Raw genomic sequence first — 22,565 nt, 5'->3', positions numbered from 1 at the left:
CAGCCCCAATAAAAAGGGTAATGTTTTTCCTGACACTGTTAATGATGATTATTTATGATCAGTCCATAGTTCAGATTCAAGAGACAGTCTGTGTTTTGCCTCTTTATTTTACTGCAGTTACTGTATTTACTTTGAGATAATGAATACATTTGGATTACAACACAAGCAAATGAGCAGAATTTGCTTTGTTCCTGTTATCTTTAAAATGTGTAAATCAAAGCCAGATTGCAGTTTTTACTGTACATTTCTTCCTTAATTGAACTTCTAAATTGATAACATTATTTCTACTTCTAAGCATTTTATTGTAGGCTAACTTTAGTTAGGGAACATTATTAAAAGCAGTAATACTAATACTAATATCCTATTTATATTGTTTTACATATTTACTTTTGATGCCCTGCCATGTGGGAACATGTAAAAAACCATCCTTTCCTTCCTCTTTGAAAATTGGACACTGTTGGACCATTTGAGCATTGTTATGGTATTGCCGACAATAAAGGGCTATATATTATTTGTATATTTGCAGTGGATGTCTGTTTAGCAAAACCAATGTTACACTTAGCATCTGAAGCCTGGGTGAGCTACTGTTGTTGGAGTAAAACAGATGGTTGCATCCTAGATTCTGTCTGAGAACAGATCTGATGGCCGTGATACTGTGGCTTTGTTACTGCGAGTAGCTGCATTTTAATTGCAGTTATCATTTAAACAATTATTACCATGTATGTATAAACAAACTTTACCTCCAGACAGCTGATATTTTCCTGAAATGAAAAGCTAAAAATCACAGATTTTGGCAATACTGTAGCTGATGTATTGATGCATTATAATTTTTTTTTCAACCGGCAGTTTCAATTTGTTAAATTATTGTCAGTATCTGAAATGTATTGCCAAATGCCAGTGGTGGAAAGTAACTAAGTCAATTTACTCAGGTACTGTACCTGAGTATAATTTTGAGGTACTTTGCTTGAGTACTTCCACGTGTTATTTTATACTTCACTACATTTCACAGCTATACAGGTATATATAGTTGATGTACATTGAATCATTCATATGAATACATTAATATTTTACATGCAAAACAAATGATGCTTTGTGTTTTACATGCAATGCAGTACCCTGCTATATGTTAAACTACCCAACAGTATATAAACTAGTTAGAATTAGCTCCATCTTGACAAAATGTAACAAAGAATGGGTAGTCATTATGTATGTATCAGTAATGATAATTAAATAAAATATACTAATGTCACATTGATAGGGGCTATTCTCCCTATGAATACGTTTTTACTATGAATACTTTTGATACTTTAAGTGTATTTTGCTGATGTACCTTTACTTAGATAACCTTTTGAATGCAGGATTTTCACTTATTTTTAAAATTGTGATTTAAAACCACCACTGTCAGTTGAATCTGAGTTTTCTCCACAGTTAAGAAGAGCAAGTTTATGTGTATAACTGCCTGATTCCACTAAGACTAAAATCAAATGTCAAGTTTCAAAATAACTGTCATTTAACAAATTGCATGCTTATTCATGAAAATTCTAACAATGCTTGTAGCATTGAGAATTTATTATTATCACATTATGCATTTTGGCTTATGGCATTCATTAGGGTCAGCAAACAACACTATAATTAAGTGTAATTTGCCAGCCGGGGAAGTTGCACCTTATTTTGTGTTACATGTTGGTCATTACCTAATCCCAGACCGACCTGTGACCACAATGAACAAATGCCCAGCAATCATAATCACTGCTGGCCTGATAAATATATTTCTCATAATTAAAAGTCTACATCTGGAATTGGTAAGGAGGAGCTGAGCTGAGTGTAGCAATGAGTGTAGTGAGAGTAAACAGTACAGTATCTGCCTCTCACAGATGTAGTTTGATGGATGCTCTGTGTACACCTCCCCGCCCCAACCTCAGGACATGTTTGTTTGGTTGTTGATCATGACCCGCAGTCTTTGTACCTAACTGCCCCCTGACACAAAGATATATCACAGGTCCCACACACTGCTACCTGCCAGGGACGTTTCTATTCTGTGCACTTGGTGCACGTGGTGGCTGCTTTGTCCTTTCAAATGGCATTTTAAGAGACAGGTTTTCATTTCTAAAGTCTCAGCTTTTATTTTACCACTGTAGTTTGGGGTATTTATCACTGCTACATATGCCAGTGGGCCTTCAATAGGTCCAGCGCTAGCAAACGGAGATTTAAATGCAATTAGCAGTTCACTTATATCAAATGGAGTGAAATTTTTATGAAAGTAACAGTTAATGAGACCAATAAAAAAAGTCTTGGTTTGCTCTGATTTACCATATACAATCTCAGTCTTGATTGTAATTTCTTCTGTGACAAATGAGTGATATAACGATCCCCTGAAATAGAGGGGGATGACATCCTGGTGTGGACTAAAAGGCAGCACTTAGAACCACGATTAAATAATTAATACAGGTTTTATACCCATTTTACACCTCCAAATTATGGTTTGCCATATATCTGAGACGCAGCGGCCGAAGAGTACCATGTCAGCAAAAATTTCATGTACAGTAAATCTTTGTAAGGGAGGAGCCATTGGCTGCAAATCATCTGTGAGGTGAGGGATGACATGAATATAACCTTTCCCCCTTTTATTCTTAACTGGTGGCAATGGGTGAAAATATAAAGCATGTAAAACACACACACACACACACACACACACACACACACACACACACACACACACACACACACACACACACACACACACACACACACACACACTTATCAAATTGTATTGTTTTTAATCAATTTGATTGGATTAGTTCAATAGCATTGCTGCTCTGATTACACTAAGTTCAGTTATATTGGAAGTGATCCAGCAGTAGGTGGTACCATATCATAATGCTCCACACAAGGGGCCAGTGCAAGGACCATGCATAAAAGACCAGCTAAGCCTGCAGGGTTTACTTTCCACTAAATCCACTTAATCCACTCTTTTATTTACACAAACATTACCTTTACCTGGGAACAACAAACCCACACATGCCCAAACACAAGCTTTCACAAAGCAAATAATTACACTAACAATATTACCTCTCAAATGAGACCACATGTGCCCGATTCGCTTTTTCTTTTCAACGTCCTCTAGATGGCACCATGGTCCATGAAAAGATGGACCTTTTATTTTCAAATTATACCACCTTGTAAATGCCATACAATATTCCTCGATACTAAATTATCATTTTCCCCTTGTGTCACACGTGCAATCATCTCAAACCTTAATTTTATTTGTTTCTATTTGTTTCCGTAATTAATGTTATTATGGGGAACACATTTTTATTATAGCAAAAGTGTACTTTATTAGGCGGGCTATTGCAAAATGATTGATATATTCAACACATTACTTTAACTTTAATATTGTGTTTTGCAACTGGTTTTATTTCCTTTCTTAGCTACACAAGTCATATCCATGTGTTTACCTTGTCTTAACAATTTTCACTGAAATATTTTTTATGAACTTAATGTCCCTCACAAAGCCCAACCCTCACTGTCTGTGGTGCCTGGGGTGTTAAGGTTGACCTTGTCCTGAGAAAGCGTAGATTTGGCTCCATGACTCCATTAGGGAAGCCTGCCTGCCATAACCTGGGTTTGGGTAGACGGACGTACGCAAGTGGAAACTCTGAGGAAATGGAGATTCAGAGCAGGGAAACCAGAGAGTCAATTTAGTCACTGTCTAATACCTTTTCACATGCAAGTACAAAGCCAATCTCACACGTCGGTGTTGACTAGAATCTCTCTCCGAGGAATTTAGGGAAAGAACAATTCCTAGCATCTGTTTCCTGTTCACTTGCATAGAGGAAACTGGGTGTAAATCACACCAATATAAATAGAATCAGCATTCAATTTACAGGAGCTAAAGTTGGTTACAGTGGCCTTGCATTTTGGTTCTTTCTGTCACTAAAATGTGTGTGTATAAGGACATATCACTGCATTACATGCCTCACAAGGCATTCATGTGCTTTTTAAGCTAGAACCATAACAAAGCAATGATATGTTTTTTTACGTTACCCCAGAATTACATGTTTAGCAGGATAACAGCATGACAGATTAAATATTACGCAAAATATCCATATTTTTATATAGAATCTGACTACACCGTATACAGCATAATGTTTAAAAGAGGGGTTTAGAGTTTAACATTATAGTTATTGTGTCTCTGCTATTTAAAATATATTTGTAAAATAAATCGCAGATGCTAAATTAGTCCGCACTCAAATATGTTTAAAATACTGCTTCAAAACTGTCATTCCCACGGTGGTGAGAACTGACATTGTTTTTTAAAGACAGTGCCAAGAACTTATTATGTAAAATTGTATTAACATTGAACTGTTTCTGTGGATATTAAAGTATAAGATGTAGTGTTATAAAGATCATCACATTTATTTCAATGTAGTGTCTCTATAATTTATAGTAATTAGAACTTTGTTGTTTACCCTTATGTCATGTGTTTTGCTTGAGGTCCTGAAGGACTCAGATACACTGTTTTTCATAAATCTTTGAACATCTATGCACTTAGTTTGCTATTGAATATTGACTGATTATTTTAGTCTGATAGATAGAGCCCATCACACTGTGTGTTGATAGGGTAAGACAGGCCCAGGCAAAGCCTTCTTAAATGAGCTACAGCTCAGGATGGGATTGGAGTATTTCTCTCCTTCTCCTATATATAGACAGATAATTGCAGGTTTTCTTCAAATGCTCTGTGGGAGCAATACAGTGTGTTAGGTTGGTTGGTTTGTCAATCCTTTTTCAAATGAATAATGCATTCATAGGATTCAAGGCATTTGTGCAAAAGTTGGTGCTAAAGTCAGTACAATCAAAGAACATACATCCAAGAATGTGACAATTTCTGTGTTTTTAAACCAGTGACCGTGACCTTCCTTCTTGATTTTAGCGAGAAATAGAAAGAGGAGGAGTGATTATGTTAGGAAACAGTCCAATGCATTGGCCAATTGATGTCCAGAGAAGAGACGCAGATAGTGTGGTGTAATAAAAACCTTTATTTACAGCTCCTCAGTGGAGAGCAACAGAGGAGTGCTGTGCTTCCCTCTGGCACTAATTGACTGCCTGCAGCAAGAGAAACATAGACTCTCACCCCTCGCTGGCGCACTGCTCTCAGATGTAATAATAACTACTATGCTTTCTCTAAAGTCATCCGCCTCTACAGCTATCGTAAAAGAGTATTCATTTTGATAACACAGGGATTGTCTAATAAAATTAAGATTTGGAGACTGCATTTTTGTGCTACACGGCATGCTTGCAGGTGTGGACCTGTGTAGTGAGTTGTGTGCGGTCCATTAAGTGCATGCCCCTTCTTCATGGGCGAGAAATAAGGGAGGGGGGAGGTGTTGGATGCAAGGGAAAACCATCTCTCCCTTCCCTTAATTTTTGTGTACGGGCAACAAACGACCACAAAAGTGCTGCTTTCACAGTTTTCTGTGGCCGACGTTGAGCTCCCGGCAGAACGAGACAAAGGAATGGTGGGATGATGAAGTCCCGAGCAGTGCAGGGCAGGTGTTTCCTTGGTCTCCCGAGAGCCGGGGAGTACACCTGCCCACTACTAACCCACTGTGATGGATCGATGAAGCAGTAACTGACTCAGCACTTCAAAAGCTCTACCTGGGATTAGAGCACAGAGGACCTGATTGAAACACACTGTCATCCCACAAACAATAACACACATCCATCTTGGAGGGCTGGCTCCTCTTTCCTCCCCTGTGCTTTACTATCACTGAGAATGATTGCACTGTTGATGATGAGAGGAGCAATCTATTGGATAAGCAACAGCTACATTTCTGCAGACATGATGTCTAATGGCACCACTTGGATATAGTAAACACTATCTGCATCACCATGAAGCAGCTGAATTATGACCTTCGCACCTGGTGATCCAATACTGGTTTACAGACACACACAGAGACATGCACACTCACACACAAAACCCATGCATGGGCTTATAAACACACATACATTAATGCATACATGTACACGCTCACACAAAACCTCAATGTTTAGTTATGTAGGCTACACAAAGCTAAAGAAACATTGCTAAGTGTATGATAGTGTATGAAGTGTATGATCAGATAAACACATTTCTATGTTTTAAATTAGATGATACTCGATTTAAAGAAGAATAAGGCCTGCGTGGTCCCAGGAGTCAATGACTTATGTAGTATAATAGCCAGTACTGGCATGGGTCATTTTGCAAGTCGACCCAGGCAAATCCTCAATGGCCCTTTATCCAGTTGGAGAAATGATTACTATCAGTGCATTTCAACACATATATGAAATACATTTTCATCTTACAATGCCCACAATAAACTGGAGCTCACGAGAATAAACATGTCTCGGACAAAAAATGTAATCAAGGTAGATAGGTGGGAAAGGGTGTATTTCAGGAAACTCAAGAAGCTGGTAATAAACAAAAAATATTTAGTATTCAAAATATTTAAATTAACAATTTGAGAAACACAAACAAACAAAACATTACCAAATATTCTCTTGGTGAAATGTGATGGTTGTATACACTTTAAACAAATAATATAACAATAGTTAGATCTTGACACAGATCTTGACAGATCTTGACATTCATCCAGATTTAAATCCCTTTTTTATCAAGTTTTTCAACTCAAATTTAAATAGATATTTTTTAATGCAAATTTGACCCCTTTCATTGAAGATTTTTTCGGTATTTGATGTCGATTGTGATTCAGGTAAAGGTATGTGGAAGCTCTGAAAAATAAATGACATGCAATGCTTAGACACAACTTTGGAGGGAGCCTTAAGCATGAGGTTGAGCCCATTGCCATTGCCACTTTCTCTCTTCTTAAGCAAATATTTATAGTACAAGACCCGGAAAAGTCTCAATTTAACTTTAATGTGCAAAATATAATTAGTTAAACAGATATATTTTGTATTGTAATGAGATATTTCTAATAAAACACTCTATGATTATAGATTATGAATAAGTGACAGGCACAGGTGATGGCCTCTGGAAAATGTTTTAAGTGGATGTTTGTATCTGTTTTTAATTTGCATGCTTTTTTTTTACTGTAAAAATTGAATTAAGCAAAGCTTGCAGAATAAGCAGTTGCTTTTAATTGCATTGATTAAAATGCAGCAGCACATAAAGTTTATTAAAATAATGCTTTCATGGGTGAACAATAGAGTAAACGTTTAGAGAGAGACTGGATGCTGTTTCATCTGGTGGTGGCATCAGAATGTCTGGCTGCACTTTGCTGTAGCCAGCCGTGCTTCCTTATCTTGTCCTGTTCTGCTTATCTGGCCTGTGTACAGAGTTGGGTCTGTAATGAACGTCATGCCTACACCTCTCCCCATGTGGATGGACCGACCGTTGTCCCACACATCTGTCCACACATGCAGTGGAGGAAGGGTTGGGTGTGTAATGCCCTATGTGCCACTCGCACACACAAACACCTGTGTATCTCCCTCCACATTTGCCCACCACATGCATGTACGACACTGCAGCAGGGCGGTGTGGTCAAATGTGGGACCCTGGTCCAGGTGGGAATGACAGATTTAGAGGATGTTGTGGATGGAGGTGGACAGAGGCTGGCCTATGGAGGATATGTGTGACATGTAACATGCAGCGGTGGCGTGGAGTGATGACATCCTCTATTTAATGAGCAGAGTTACCCCACAGCCCATGTTAAAGTGAGCTGCCTGCCGCAGAGAGCTGTAAATCTGCCTGCTATCACTGCTGCCCCACTAATACAGGAAGTATTATCTAATAAGTGCAACTAGGAGGACTAATTTCAATAGAGCTGATACCCCCCACAAGCAGTTTCTAAGGGTCTTGCCATGAAGATGATAACCCAGATAGAAACCCCTATCACTGGAAAGTAAGTATGGAGTTAGTTTAGTGGGACAGGAACTGGCTGAACATTTATCTCCCATTGAGTTGTCTTATGTTGAGGTTAGTAAAATCAAACATGGTGCCAGACAAATCCCAGACGTCTGGCTGTTCTGCCCCAGCTGCCTTCGCTCTGCCACATTCCTGGGCCACGCTGGAACTCTGAAGGACCTCTGTGTCAGTGCCCCCGTTCTGGCCTGCCCTTCAGCCCTGATTTGTAGAGTGCTGGTGTCAAAGGGGACTACTTTGTAGATGGTGTGCTCTGCTTACCTGTTTCCCCACAGCAGAGGCAGTAAATGTCACTCTATGACATTCTCTGGACTATCTCACCCTGACCATTATATAGCTCTGGGATAGACACACAAACACACCCAGAAAATCAAAAGTAAAATAACTTGTTAACAAAAAGAAACTCCATATATTTGTAACTAAAAACGCTCTTTAATGCCTGGATTGTAAAAGGCAGAGAAAGCCACTTTCTCTGTGGATGTAGTGTCTGGCATTTGTCTACAGCTATAATGCAATTGTGTTTCAGAGTTTTCCTCCACTGAGCGGGAGGTAATTGCTGACTAGTCTTTTAACCTTATTAAATCATCCAGAGGCAGTGTTGGAGCGAAGATGGAGTTGATGATACTGCACCTCTCGTGCTTTTAGGAAAAGGAAAGATGCTGACTGCACTTCATCCAGGGGATTACACACCGAATTCAAGCAAAATTGCTGCAGCTAATTAGAGAAAAAGGGAAGCACTGTGACAATCACCATGGGATGAACCTCAGGCAGTACTAGTGGATTTTTTTCACTGCATTTTTCACTTTTTTTGTGCAAGTTAACTTGGCACAGCCATTATTGTTACTGTTTTGGTTATTATGTTTACTACAAGTTGCATTTGCTGCCATTAAAATTAATATGGTCTCTTATGCATAACGATTGTCAGATTTTATTACCATATATCCATTGACAGCCATTATTGTTTCACTGTGATGTGTGTTTATAAGAACACACATACGCAGGTTTGATCGTTCATGGCCATTTCTCAAAGCCTGACATTCACAATATGGCTGCTGAAACTCCAAAGAGGTTTGGGTCTGAGCTTAATTAGATCCTGTGGAGCTAAATCAAATCAGTCTAAACGAGACCAGAGAGCCAAACCCTCCCCATATGTGTCTGTTGCCTTCTCTGTGTGATTGCTATCTCAACAGGACTCTTTTGGAGGTTGGTTGCTTCAAGGCAGAGCCACCTCTCTACCGCTTCTTGTTCACTTGTTCACCCTCTCCTCCTGCCTCTCATGTATCTTTTTCAATAGTCAAGGAAAGAGGGAGTGAGGAGGATGGAGAGTTTTCGCCTGTTACTCCTCCCCCTGCTCACACTGCTTAACCTTGACAAGTCAATATGATACAGACGCAATTTGCTTATCTCCTCCTGACATTACTACTGTTCTCCCTATTGCGGGGGCATGGGGCCTGCTCCATTAGCACAGCTTACAAACACATCACTCTCTTCCTCTCTCTCTCTACAAGACAACCAAAATATCTTACACATGACATCATAAAAAGGTATAAAAATGGCCTATGAACCAGGCGTCTTTTTAAGATAAGGTAAAGTTTTATAGGAAAACAAACTGATGAATTGATCCAGCAGTCTGACTGCATGAGTAAGTCTTTTTCCTCATCAGCTTCTGACTAACCTGCAATCACACGGCCACCCTACTCCAGAGTTCACAGTCAAATGTGGTGTGCAGATATATAGCTGTGTGTGTCAGGCCAGTGAACTGAGCCCCTCAGCATCTGGCTGCTGCTCCCTGGCCAGAGAAACAGTCAGCTCTCTGGTCTCTAGCTGCAGGGTGGCTCCAACCCAGGTCCATTAGTCACCAGACCCTGGACACCTCTCGCTCATCCCACCACATAAGGTAGCATAATTGATACCCATCAGCCACGGCTATAATCTCCTTGGTGGGAAGCAGTGCAGGTGTGGAATGTGCACCTCATGTTTGGTTAAGAAGATGCCGAGCGGGGTCCAGGACTCCTGGTCTGTCTCTTTGCCATCACTCCACTTGAAGGTGAGATGATTTAGGGGCCTGGGAGAAAGTTAATTTCTCTTGATCATTGTGTGCAACCTGGAGCCTTAATGGCGGGCGTAATTAATTCTGCTGATGTTAATCACCAGGGCTGGTCCCCACAATTATCAGCCCTGTGCAGATGGGGCGCGGCGCAGACATGAAAAATTAGGAAAATGAATCTGTAATGGGGTGGCAGATCTAATCTGCGTCAGAGAAAACAAAGTTAGGAAGAGCAAAGAGCCCCAGGATTACAGGTGAAAGCCGCCAATACTGACAAACCTGTGTGGCAGAGCTGAAAAATGTTGCCGTGTCCAAAGTGTTTGGTAATTACTGGGGCATAGAATTGTTCTATTGTTAATTCATCACTGTAGCAGGGGTTAAGTTCAGCATCTCCTTTCTGGGCTATGGGTCGGAGAGGAGGGGAAGCAGCGGTGGTCACATGCTTCTGGAGTCACTGTAAGGTTAATCAGGTTCCACTGTCAGTTGTGTGGGCTTTGCAATCAACCTCCATACTCGTCTCCAGGGGGGAAAAAAATGAATGTACCACAAAGGAATAAAGGAAAGGCTAAAGCAGACTGCTTTGCTGTGAACAGATGCATATATAGTCACTGTATGTAGGCTAGAATACAGTCATACATGCACACAAACACTGGCCCAAATGACACACACTCACGCATGCACACACGCAAGCACACACACACACGCACACACGCACGCACACACGCACGAACACACTTGATTTTTTTCAATCATGGGTTCTACTGATGGAAGAATTACTAAAGCATTAGTGGTCAAAGGACAGATACTCCCAGAGGACGTTCCCTCTGCCAACGTCAAACAAAATTAAGCAAAATACAACTGATTAATTGAAATAGCAGAAGAGCCATTTTTCAAGCTCTTACTTGGCTCTGGCAGTTGGGCATGCCGTCATTCCTATTTGGTCTGCTTAATTAGTCTTCTACCTATTTTGTCTTTAATAAGGCATACCATAGGTTCTTAGAACATCTAGGAGGTTAGAACGAATCATTATTCATCATCATTGTTGTTAGAATGGTGAAAACCGAGCAATAGACTGAACTGCTGGCTATGATTTAGTTAAAGTGTATTATTAATGAGCTGAATAACTAGCCCTGTTACATTGTTGTTACTCACACAATCTGTGCTCTCCTTTGAATATCAAACAAATTTGAATATCACACCTAATGGTAAGCATGAACAAATCTAATGGACTACCTCATGAGTAATGTTATCTGTTTTCTGTGTTGTAATTTATTATGTTGCAGCTGACATCTTTCAAACAGTAAAACCACCCACCTTTGGACTGTCAAGGTATTAAGTAGTGATTACAGTTGTGATCAATACACACATATTGACAATACTACTCTTAAAGTTTTATTTTCCAATATACATTAAAGGTCAAAGGCTCCTTTTCTTGTAATTACTCACAGGGGGACAAATGCAATGCTTGAGGTGAACCTCAATAAACATTAATAGATGGACCAGCTGGCTGTTCATTGTTCTGTGGTCAGACGTTGCACAGAGGCAGTGACCAGGTGTTTACACAGGGCATAGCCACACAGCCTCACAGCAAGGGGAAGGACATAGACAGCATTTAAAGGAGCCCTGAAAAAGATCAAAGAAATGACACAAGAGCCATACCACACACATATGATCCAAACTGAAACATTACATTTTGATCATATAGCGATAACTGGAAACCTCCTGTCCTTGAAGTGCTCAGAAAATTCCTCTACATGCAGTAACAGTTTTTGTAAGTGCACATTTAGAATTCCTCTGGGAGGGCACAGTGATGGAGATTAGTATAGTCATAATTCCAGGGGATTATATGCTAATGCACTCTTGCCTGTTTGTGCGAGAAAATTGCATTGTGGTTATTAGCGTGACACCAGAGCTCTGAGATGCTACTTGGCAAATGTCCTCATCGGCTCTCAGATACCCTCCAAGGATTTACATTTTTATTACAACACGAGAGGGAAACCAAAGTAATATAACTGCACGTGCACAGAACGAACGCCCTCAACTTGAAAGATTTAATTGAATGTATTCAAATGTGATTCATTGAACAATTACACTCTCATTCTGCGAGCACATAGTGCAATTGTTTTGCCTATACTGGGCTTTCCTTTCCTTTCCTCATCCTCTTGCTAACACTCCCACTCCCATTAAATTAGATATTGGACTGGCCTTTGTAGGAGACACTGAGGAGGAATCAATAGGTGCATTAATTACAGCAATTCATTACCCAAATAAACATGGGACTCAACCTTTGCTGGATACAAATTCGGGGGACGTTAAGTGTTTGGCTAGAGACAAAGGCCTGGACCGGGAATCCCTATTGCATTAATCTGAGGGATCAAACTCTGCTGAGTGCCAGGGCTCCTCCAGGGAGTGTCCAGCCTGGGATCAATCCCCACGCACAGGCAGTGAGTTATGGCTACCGAATACAAACGTGGTCATGGAGGCATGGCAGAGAGAACACACCACAGCCACAGCAGAGCTGTGGCTGTGATGTGTTCTCTCTTTTTCTTTCTGTCTTTCTCTCTCTCTCTGGCACTTAATGGGAGTCCTGCTGGCCCACAATGCAGCGGGCTACAGGGCACGCTCCTGCTCCCCAGATCCCCAGCTTCCCTGCCCATTCAGGGTCTGGTCTCTTGCATACAGGGCCGCAGAGACTCCTGAAGGCTCCTGGCAGAGGACGAAGGTAAAGGACATCCCTCTCCCTCACTGTCATCACTACAGCATGTGCCTATTTGTGAATTATATCTCCAACGGTGGCCATAATAAAACATGATAATGATGGATCACACCGATAAATTACTGTTGAGTGGATTGCTAGGTCAGATGTGTTAGTGTGTGTGTGAGCAAATGTGTGATAGCCCTGAACACCCAGGAAAGTATGAATGCCCCCCTGAGCAAGGTAAACACACATACATGTATAGGCAAATAAAGCACACGGACGCAAATATGTGTATGCATGCCCTGCAATATGCAGTTTTATCTGTGGATTTTACACAGCAAACATTTATCTTATTCACTGACAGTTTTATGTAAAAGAAAAAAGAAAAAAAAAAGAAGTATTTTGGTGATTTTAATATGTAGCACAGTCATTCTCTGCTGAGTGTTAAAAAATGCATGCGTTGCCCATGCATGTTCACAAGGTCTTCTATATTTTGTGTAAAGAACTTTCAGGATTTTATGTCAGGCTTGTACTCTCCACATTTTGTTTTACATTTTTGACATTACCCCAAATGTTTGCCATTTCTTGCCAACAACAGCAAAGGTCTTGAAACTTAAGCAATCGTAAATATATCTGTTGTGCTTCAAAATATTCAACAGAAGTATTTGATGACAGCATGCTCTTACACAGTATTTATGCTGACAAAAGGTTCAACATGATATACACTATCCAGTCAAGCCATTTTTATTTATCTCGCCACAAAAACACAAATTTGCCTCAAAGAGCTTTATCTATACAACACCCTCTATCCTTAGACCCTCAGTTCAGATAAGGAAAAACTGAACAAAATAAACTCTTTAAGGAAGATAAAAAGGAGATGGATCCATCTTCTGGTATGGACAGACATAAACATATGTATATATAAAAATAGACAAAAATAACACTAGCAACATTACAAAATAAAGAAACAGAATGACAATATTAGTTTAAAAAAAATGCTATATATTTATAAAGAATACGGATCAGATCAGGACATCAAGCTACAACACTGTATATTCATACTGTCTACTGATATTCCCCTCTTTAAAAATAGGGCACTCTGGAAGTGAAAGGTGCCTGAAAAATGAGAGATGAATTGAAATTTACACTTGTAATAATTATAATAAAATAACAATAGAAACAAAGATTATAATAATATCTAACAATCTGAATGATAATGTGTTGTCTAGAAAATAATCCAACAATCCTACAGGATCATGAAGGAAAGCGTGTGTATTCCTCTGCAGCAGACTTTGGGCTTGACCCGGCAAATCACAGTGTGCACATCTGGGCCTAAAATGTTGCAGATGTTGTTCATGTCTCCTTTTGCCATCATTAATCCTGGCCCAGTTTATCAAAGCTGGGTACACTTTGATAATGAACTCATGCCAGATGAACTTACTGGGTACACCGTTTTGGTCTCACCTGACCTGCTTGTTTAATGTGGGCTGACGTGGCCTAAAATTTTCAGCAACCCTGAGACGATATCTGACCTGACCCACTTTTCATCTACTGCACCTCTGTCCTCTCAGCACAGAACTTCAACAACTCTAATCTTTGCGTTCTGTGTGGTGATAAATGTAGTTTTTCCTCGAAGATATCACACTACCAGCATAAATCAAACAAATTTAAGCTTTTGAATAATTAGGTTTTAGTAGGTTTTATTTATTGTGAATATCCAAACACTGTTACAGTTTCAAACCATTCACTTACACCTGTTAACACTTAAGGCTAAAAGGTGATTAGTTTTTCATAAAAGTCCGTTTGAGTTGGCCACCATCCAAAAGTGTTGCTAATTAAAAATCAATCTGTGGGCCATTAGTGATAAGGTGTGTGCCAAGGTTGTGTGTATCAGAGGATCATTTATAATGAGGCTAGCTTTGGATCTGGAGGATGGAGAGAAGGAGGGATGGGAATGAGGGGAGGTACAGATCTGAGATAATCTAGGGACCTGCTGTTGCTCAACTTAACAATTGATACTATGTGTAAAGATGCTGAACTTGTAGTCTTCACTAATTGATCCACTTACCCTCATCGGGAGAAAACAGAGAAATAAATGTGGGTGTTCATTGCATGCGAGAGACTCCATAGATAACTATTAAAGCTGGATTTGTTGCCCTGATTCTGATGGCTATGGAAGGGTTTGCAGAGCAGGAAGGCATTTGTCTGCTTTAGCAGGAGTGGTGTTAGATGTTTATGTGATAAATGTTAGCTAACTCAGACCAGCACCTTTGGGAGCAGCAACCTGGAGCCCAGGACTCTGGAACTTATTAAAGTTGCAGGGGTGTATTTTATAGCACCTCTCTTAAATCTGCCCAATTACAAAACTGATGCCTACCAATTTGGCCCCTAAGTCCAAATTGTAAAGCACCACCACTTTTGTCAAAGTGGACAGGACAATAGCGCAGTTCACTACGATGAGATTGAAAAAATGTTTAAAAGAACCAATGGCATAAGGGGCTTTAGAGGATATGATCCTTGCTTTTATGTCATTATGTCAAATAAAAAAAGGTCTGCACATGTATGTTGGTGGCCAATTTCGATCCCTTAATCGTTCTTTATGGTAGAGCAGTGGCTAATGTGGCATAAAACTCTACCCTCTAGATCAGCTATGGTAGTAAAAAGAGTCATTGACTGCATTTTAAGAATAATTGTTAAAATTAGTTTGAAGGTGGTTGGTTTTACTGTAACTGCTCCTTACTTTTATACACACGGTGCCTTGGGGTGTGTTTCAAAGAGTCGGTAAGCTCCAGGATTGGGTTACACTAGCTAAATCTAAGTCTGTGTGTATAGCCATTTCATATGTTCCAAATAACAACTACATCAAACTAGGGATTTACTAAATGTGGTTGCACCATTAAATCCTAAATGTCTTAAGTAAAGACTTTACTATTGTATAAATCAGTTGCTAGAAAACATCTGTAATGCCATCCATTCAATAGCAATATAGTGTAAAAAGCATTGCAAGCTGTAAGATAACTTCCAAGATAACCAATCCTTTGTAAAGTAGATTTAGCATTAGTACACTTTAGAGTAAGAGGAAATTAAGCTTAAGTAACAATATTTGGTCATTTAGGCTAACAATAATGGCATATTGTTTTGTAATTTTAGGTATATTATATTCATTTTGTGAAGTGTAATTTTTGTGTCATTATTAGCATTTTGATTAAGAATGAGGTCAGACACTTGATCATATTCAATATTAGGCTGCCTTTACTCCTCAATGTAAACTGGTCATATATTAACAAGCTAACATTAACTACACAACAGGAACAACTGGCAGTTAGTATGTGTAAATATTTAGTATCTCTACGTACAACCTACTTTGTGTGGTGCAGACTGTTTTAATGTGTAAACCTTATCTTAGTAAACACTCATAACTAGGCTATTTGTAAGCTTTAAAACAACGAGTGGAACTGGCTCTTGGTTTTTACTAATGGGGGGGGGGGGGCATAGAGAGAAACAGAGTGATAGAGCAAGAAAGAAAGTAGTAGTGAGTGTAAGAGGAGATAGATTGTGTGTGTGTGTGTATGTGTGTGTTAGCGAGAAAGAGAGAGAGCGGTGTTGCATGCTTTTGATAATACATGAGTCTTGAGAGCGATCTGTGGCTTCTATGACAGAGGAAGCTCAAGGAGAGCTCAATAACAGAGCTGTCAATGTATTCCCTATTTGAGTTTATTTTTAGTGCAGGCATCATGGGCCTCATGCATATTTCAATAGATCTTTTGTATATTAGGTGCGAGGGCACACACAAACTGGAGTGAGGACTAGCACAACATGACTCTAAGAAATATGGGCTTGATTCTCAGATTTGACAGAACAGCTCAAAGTGGCCCTAGATAGGTTGGGTTTGACTTTCAGTGGATGGGGTAGTAAGACCTTCATTGATTGCATTTTGAGACAACAAAGAGATGACATTGAATCTACTATAAGGAATGAGACAAAAAAAGATGTACAACATATTAAACTTGCAGCGCCAGCCAGTGTATAGTAATACTACACAAAACAGAAGAAAAATAATAGATTCCTTTGGCAGGCAGAAACACATGAACACACACACACACACACACACACACACACACACACACACACACACACACACACACACACACACACACACACACACACACACACACAGATGGTTATGTTGTAAAGATTTTCCGTTTGAAGCTGCTTTCTAGATTAGATTTTCAAGGATTGCAGGCAAAGGGATGAATTCTAATCAGCGCCGTCGCACATCACATTTGAGATATATCATCACCGAGTTGTAAGATTATGTCATATAATGGTTCAATTTCACCTGTCTGATTAAATCAAACTTTATGAAGCTGTCATTGCTTTGCTGATGATGATGCCATAACTTTGCAGCAAATGTGTGTATTTGGTGACATCAGCCTGCACCCCCACCTTCCCCTGGATGCCGTGGCTGACTACCCATAACACCCCTGTGAATGCAGCCCAGTTCATAGCCTGACAACAGCAGCAAGCAGCCTTTTTAGATTCCACATGAGAGCCTTGGGAAGATCAGACATGCAGTTTTTCCATTACATCGATGTCTTGGAATTTACTCTTGATGGTAGCTGGATTCTATTAAAGAGGCAGTCTCTGTTGCCTTTGAGGCTTTATTTTAATATGCATATATCACATTATGGTAAATGTATTCCATAATTGATTCCTGTGATGAGACAAGTGGCTGACATGTCCCAGGTCTGTGTAATGTAAAAGAGACAGCTCTATTTTTTTTCCTAAGATGGAGGACATTTGGCTACAAAGAGCCCTCAGGGTTAAACATCCTCAGATGTCACAAGGTGTTACTTCACACTCTGGATTGCACTACAGAGCACTGCCAGGAGAGGGAGTTTTTCTTGTCAAGGACGTGATTGGCTCCATTAAGACAGCTGTGCATTACCTTTCAGTGACATTTCTATCCAGCAAAAATTCAGAAACTGTTTACATGAAGCATCTGCAGCAGAAACAAGCTTCAACACTCAGGGCTAAAGTTCACAGGATCTGTTTTTATTGTCAGTCCCTAAAGCCCGCACTGACTTTGGTAAAAAGGTTTTTAATTTTGCAGCACCATCTGCATGGAATCAGCTTCAGAATGAACTACAGTTGAAGGAGTTGGTCTCTTTTTATTCTTTTAAAGGCTTTTTAAAGGATCTTGCAGAAAGGCAGTCTGTCTGTCATTGTTTTTAAATTGATTTAGGACCCAGATTTTTCTTTATGATGACATTGTTGTTTGAATATGATGAGTGAAAGTGTGTCTATGTTTTTACTTGTTATTGTCTTTGTATTTATTTGAAACCATGGTGCTGCCACTTGCCAGGACACTCTTGTAAAAGAGATTTGTAATCTCAAAGAGTTTTTTATCCTGGTTAAATAAAGGTTTGAATGAAAAACAAAAAAACTGGTCTCAGCTTCAGTTCAGCTAAAAGAAACATTTTGTTAAACCACAATCAGGTACTCAGGAGTATGTGAGTGAGATGTATCTTGTTCGTGACAGATTTTTGTTGTTACAAATATCCTCCCTAGAAAATAAATTTTTATTTCCACACATCATTTGTTGAGCAGTATCTAAGCTACTCCATGCAGTGCTTGTCTGTTTTGAGGTCAGTGCCTTGCCTCCTGAAACCTAACATTTACACCTAACATGAATGTCTTTATCTGTGAGAGGAAACCGCAGACAAAAAACCCACATGAACATTAAAAAGAACATACGTATAAAAGGGACTGTGGCAAACATTTAAACCCAGTGCTAACCACTAAACCACCACATGTCCATCTTATTTAATGTCAACATTTGTAATAAGGATTGTAAAATAATCTTTAGTGATTTCACAACTGGGACCAGCTGTCAAATGTTTTGAATTGAATTTGACTTACCTTGAAGCCATTAGTTACACAGCTTATCAAGATTAAATAAAAAATTGTGATGCTCATGTGTCAAAAAAGTGCTCAGAAATGATTTAAAATAAACATCTCAAGCTAAATTCAGAATTTAACATTTCTATTTTTTTATGTTCCTACATTACTCAATAGCTAAGCTTTGTCATTGTTTCCAAAGCACTCCCTGCAAGCTGAAACTGATCCACTATCTGACCCACCCGGGGCAAGCATGGACATAGAGTAAACACACTGTGCACAAAGTAAAAGTATGCAGTGATGTAAGACCCATACAAGCATACACTGAAGGCTCTTAATTTATTAAGTGAAGATACTATTTGAGTGGCATTTTAAATCATGTCTGTCCGCATGAGCTGAGCCTACTAAATGGGCTGAAAGAGTTAGCAGTTTGAAATAATGTAAGGGGAGTATGAATGTGATGAGATGATGATTAAATTAGAGAATGATTCATTTTAAAAGGACTGCAAAGGACAGATCCTATTTAAAGCTGCAACCTTACTTAGAGGTGTAATTACATGGAGAATACCAAAGTCAAAATATCCTTACACCATTGGAAATCTATTGTGTCCATGGATTGGCCTGGAACTTTCAAGGTGCTCTAACGAGAGGAGAGGAGTCACATTGATGGCAGATTTCCATTATTGACTGCTGCAGATATTGCACTGTAGCGGTGTGTAAATTGGTTCCTGAGGGGTTTTCAGCTCTCTGTGCTGGGGCGAAGTGTGCAGGTTCACCCCCACCCCCATGCTCTGTAAATCGTAGTGGCGGATCGCTTCCAGTCCCTCACTGGCGCCAAGCCCCCTCCTCTGATCAATACCTAATTCCAGCCTTTGTAATCAGCCGCCGTTGCCCAGGCAACGCTGATGTCACACAAGTTGAGTGCTCGCTGTTACAACAAATCATGTCCTTTAAGCAAACGTAATTGAGTATTTGTACAGTAGGCTGTCAACTGAGGCTATTTACATCAAGCCTGAACCTGCAGGACATTAGTTATGCCTCTTCTCTGAGGGAAGAGCTCACCAGAGCTGGTGACCTTACAAAGTAGCCAGGAGGAGGTAACTATGGCAACACAGGCTACTTTGGAGCAGTGCAACTCCTGAGAGGATCGGGGTCACAGCGGTGCAGGAGATGGGATGGAGCCCCCTCTCTTTTTGGGAGGGGTGAGCTCAAACACTTGTAAGGAAAATTAGTCACTTGTCCTTGTTCCTAGCCAGAAGACACAGGTACAGAAAATGACTGATGTACAGTCACTATCAGCTGTAATATCGCAAATCAGAGGACTTCTTTTAAATCAGTTTGCTTTATTATTCCTGCTGAGCCAGAGACAGTTTAATTGAACAAATTAGCATATTAGGGAACAGTTTAATAACTTATATTTTCAGATAGATGCATTACTGCACATAGCATGTAGTGTTCAGTTGGACAATAAAACAGAAATTCTACAACTAATTTAAGTGGTTATCACTCAAAATCAAACAAAGAAAATGACTGTGTCATATTATTTAATTGTGTCTCTCAGAGAACAGCTCCACAAATCATAATGTTTTTAGACTGCGTGCCAAGTATTAATCATTTTGGCTTCCTTGCATGTGCCAAAAGCATTGATGAGCCATGTGACTTCTTAGGTCTTCCCAAACATTCAATTTGTCCAGTAGTCTATATTGAGCAAAAATATTAATGAACACTATCCCTAAGAAAAGATTTCCTGATTATTATATTATATTATATATATATATATATATATATATATATATATATATATATATATATATTATATACATATTACATTTAATAATACAATTATTATTAAATTACCTATAGGAAACCTTAACCTGCATTCAGATCTCTGCAATAGTATTAACTGAACCAAACAGTAAAAAAAGATGAATTATTCATTGGTATTCATTGGCTTTTCTAGGAAGAAAAGCCACAAGATGATCATGCTTCCTCAGTCTCTGTCCTGGCATATTTGTACTCAGGGTCCTGGGATGGAAACTATTATTATTGTATTTTAATGACAAAGCAAAAACTCAAAATAGTTTTATTACTCGCAAGGCAGCTAAATCTGAAGCAAAATACCTCTGTCAACTTTACAATAACCCATTTTTATTGGATATTAATGTAATCTTCATATTAAAAATGTCAAACCCCATAACATAACCTGTCAAATCTGAAAATCTGATTTCTATTATCGCTCTTAAATGCAATTTTATTATCATTTGTCAAAGTTATTGGTCATTTATCCTGGCAGAACAATTATACTGTACAGTATGTCTCACAGTGGGATGTATAACAGTTGGTGACTCATAAAGACATAAAAAAGGAGACGCAGAGTGATGGCCATAAATACTTAATTGTTTATGCTCACAGAAAATAAATTGTAGGCTTCTCAGCTGTAAATCAAATGTAAATTTAAAACAATAAGGTGAGTAATAATGTTTGCACTGCTTCAAGCCAAGTCCATGATCATCAAGACAACTTTTATGCATGTCATTTAAAGTTATACACACACATTTAGGATACAAGATATGATACAACATATCAGTTGCTATAAATTTAGTTTGGTGTGGTTTGGTTTCCTTCATCATTCCAACATTTGATGACTCTAAAACATTTTGTGTTTTCTCTTTTGTGTGCTAAGAAGTTGAATGAATGACCGCTAAGTCCTTAAACATAGTTACAAGCGGGATTCTTGTGTGTTTGCTGCTGGTTTGGTGTAGATGAACTCTCCCCAGAGCCTCCATGGCCCCTGATTCAATCAGTATGTCTCCACGTCCACTGTTTCCTGGCACTGATGTATTACAGGGTGCAAGCGATGGTGTGCGCCGTCACTGCGTGGATCAAGTTATGTCACAGCCATTTCACAGCAGCTGCGATATTATTCAGTGGCCGTTCAGAGACGCTGAGGAGTGAAGACATTAGTTTGATCTGCTGGGTATGATCTCTTTATCTGAATGTGGATTGAGTAAGGCAAGATGAAGGTCGACTGGATTTCGTAGTGAAAACACAGACACAAAGAGGGCAGCGAGAGTGGAGAGAGTGAGTGAATGGAGACAAAGACAAAAGGCTTAATGTTATATTTTACATTATAAAATACTCTTTTATTTAATCAGCCAAATAAGAGGATAAAGTGTAGAAGTTATTCTACATGTTTTCTGTTGTCAACAAATCATGAAGAGACCCCTACCCTACTCTGCTGTACCCCTTCTGTGGCACTCAGCCACAAACCCATTTATTCTTATTGATGTAAATTTTAAAAAGCAATTAAGCAAAACTAGTGTCCATGTTCATCGTAATGAAGGAACATGTCACCCAGTGCAACAACATTCACTCTTTACTGATGGCCACCTGTATCTTTGATGATTTCACTCTTGATCAAGAAAATATGTGTTGAGTAAATTTGTAAGGAAAAATAAGAAGTTTAATGTCAGGGCTTTCAGCACCACCATAATAGATTTTGTTTAGCACTTTGTTTATAAGTGCTGTATAAATAAAGTTACTATTTCTTCTTTCTTTTATTTGAGAAGGTTAACTCAATGTGAGATATTGAAGAAAACATATTGGAACATATGGTATCACCTCCACAAATATGTGATCCAACATCATATTATACTTATCTGAGTTTAAAGTTACAATCGTGAAGATCTCTGTTTCGTTCTCTTTGGCGGCACCTATGCTTGTTGCAAGCAGTAATTGCAGGTTTGTTGTTGGATCTTGCTGTCACTTGTTTCATCGTCGGCGGTCTTTTCTTTGTTTGTTTGGCCATACTCTATATCCATGACGTTCCACTTTCGGGATTGCTCTCATTCTACCGCAAATTCCACCGGATGTCACTCTTTTCGGATATTTGTTTTTGGATGTCCCGTTACCTTCCTCTTTCTTTGTGTTGGTGTTCTATGAGGACTATGCTTAACTGCTCCTCAGATCTCTGCAGGGTAAATACAGGCAGCTAGCTAGAC

This window comes from Sander vitreus, chromosome 11, assembly GCF_031162955.1.
Source record: "Sander vitreus isolate 19-12246 chromosome 11, sanVit1, whole genome shotgun sequence".
Classification (NCBI taxonomy): domain Eukaryota; kingdom Metazoa; phylum Chordata; class Actinopteri; order Perciformes; family Percidae; genus Sander; species Sander vitreus.
The sequence above is the reverse complement of the archived record's forward strand: the minus strand, read 5'-3'. Positions refer to the sequence as shown.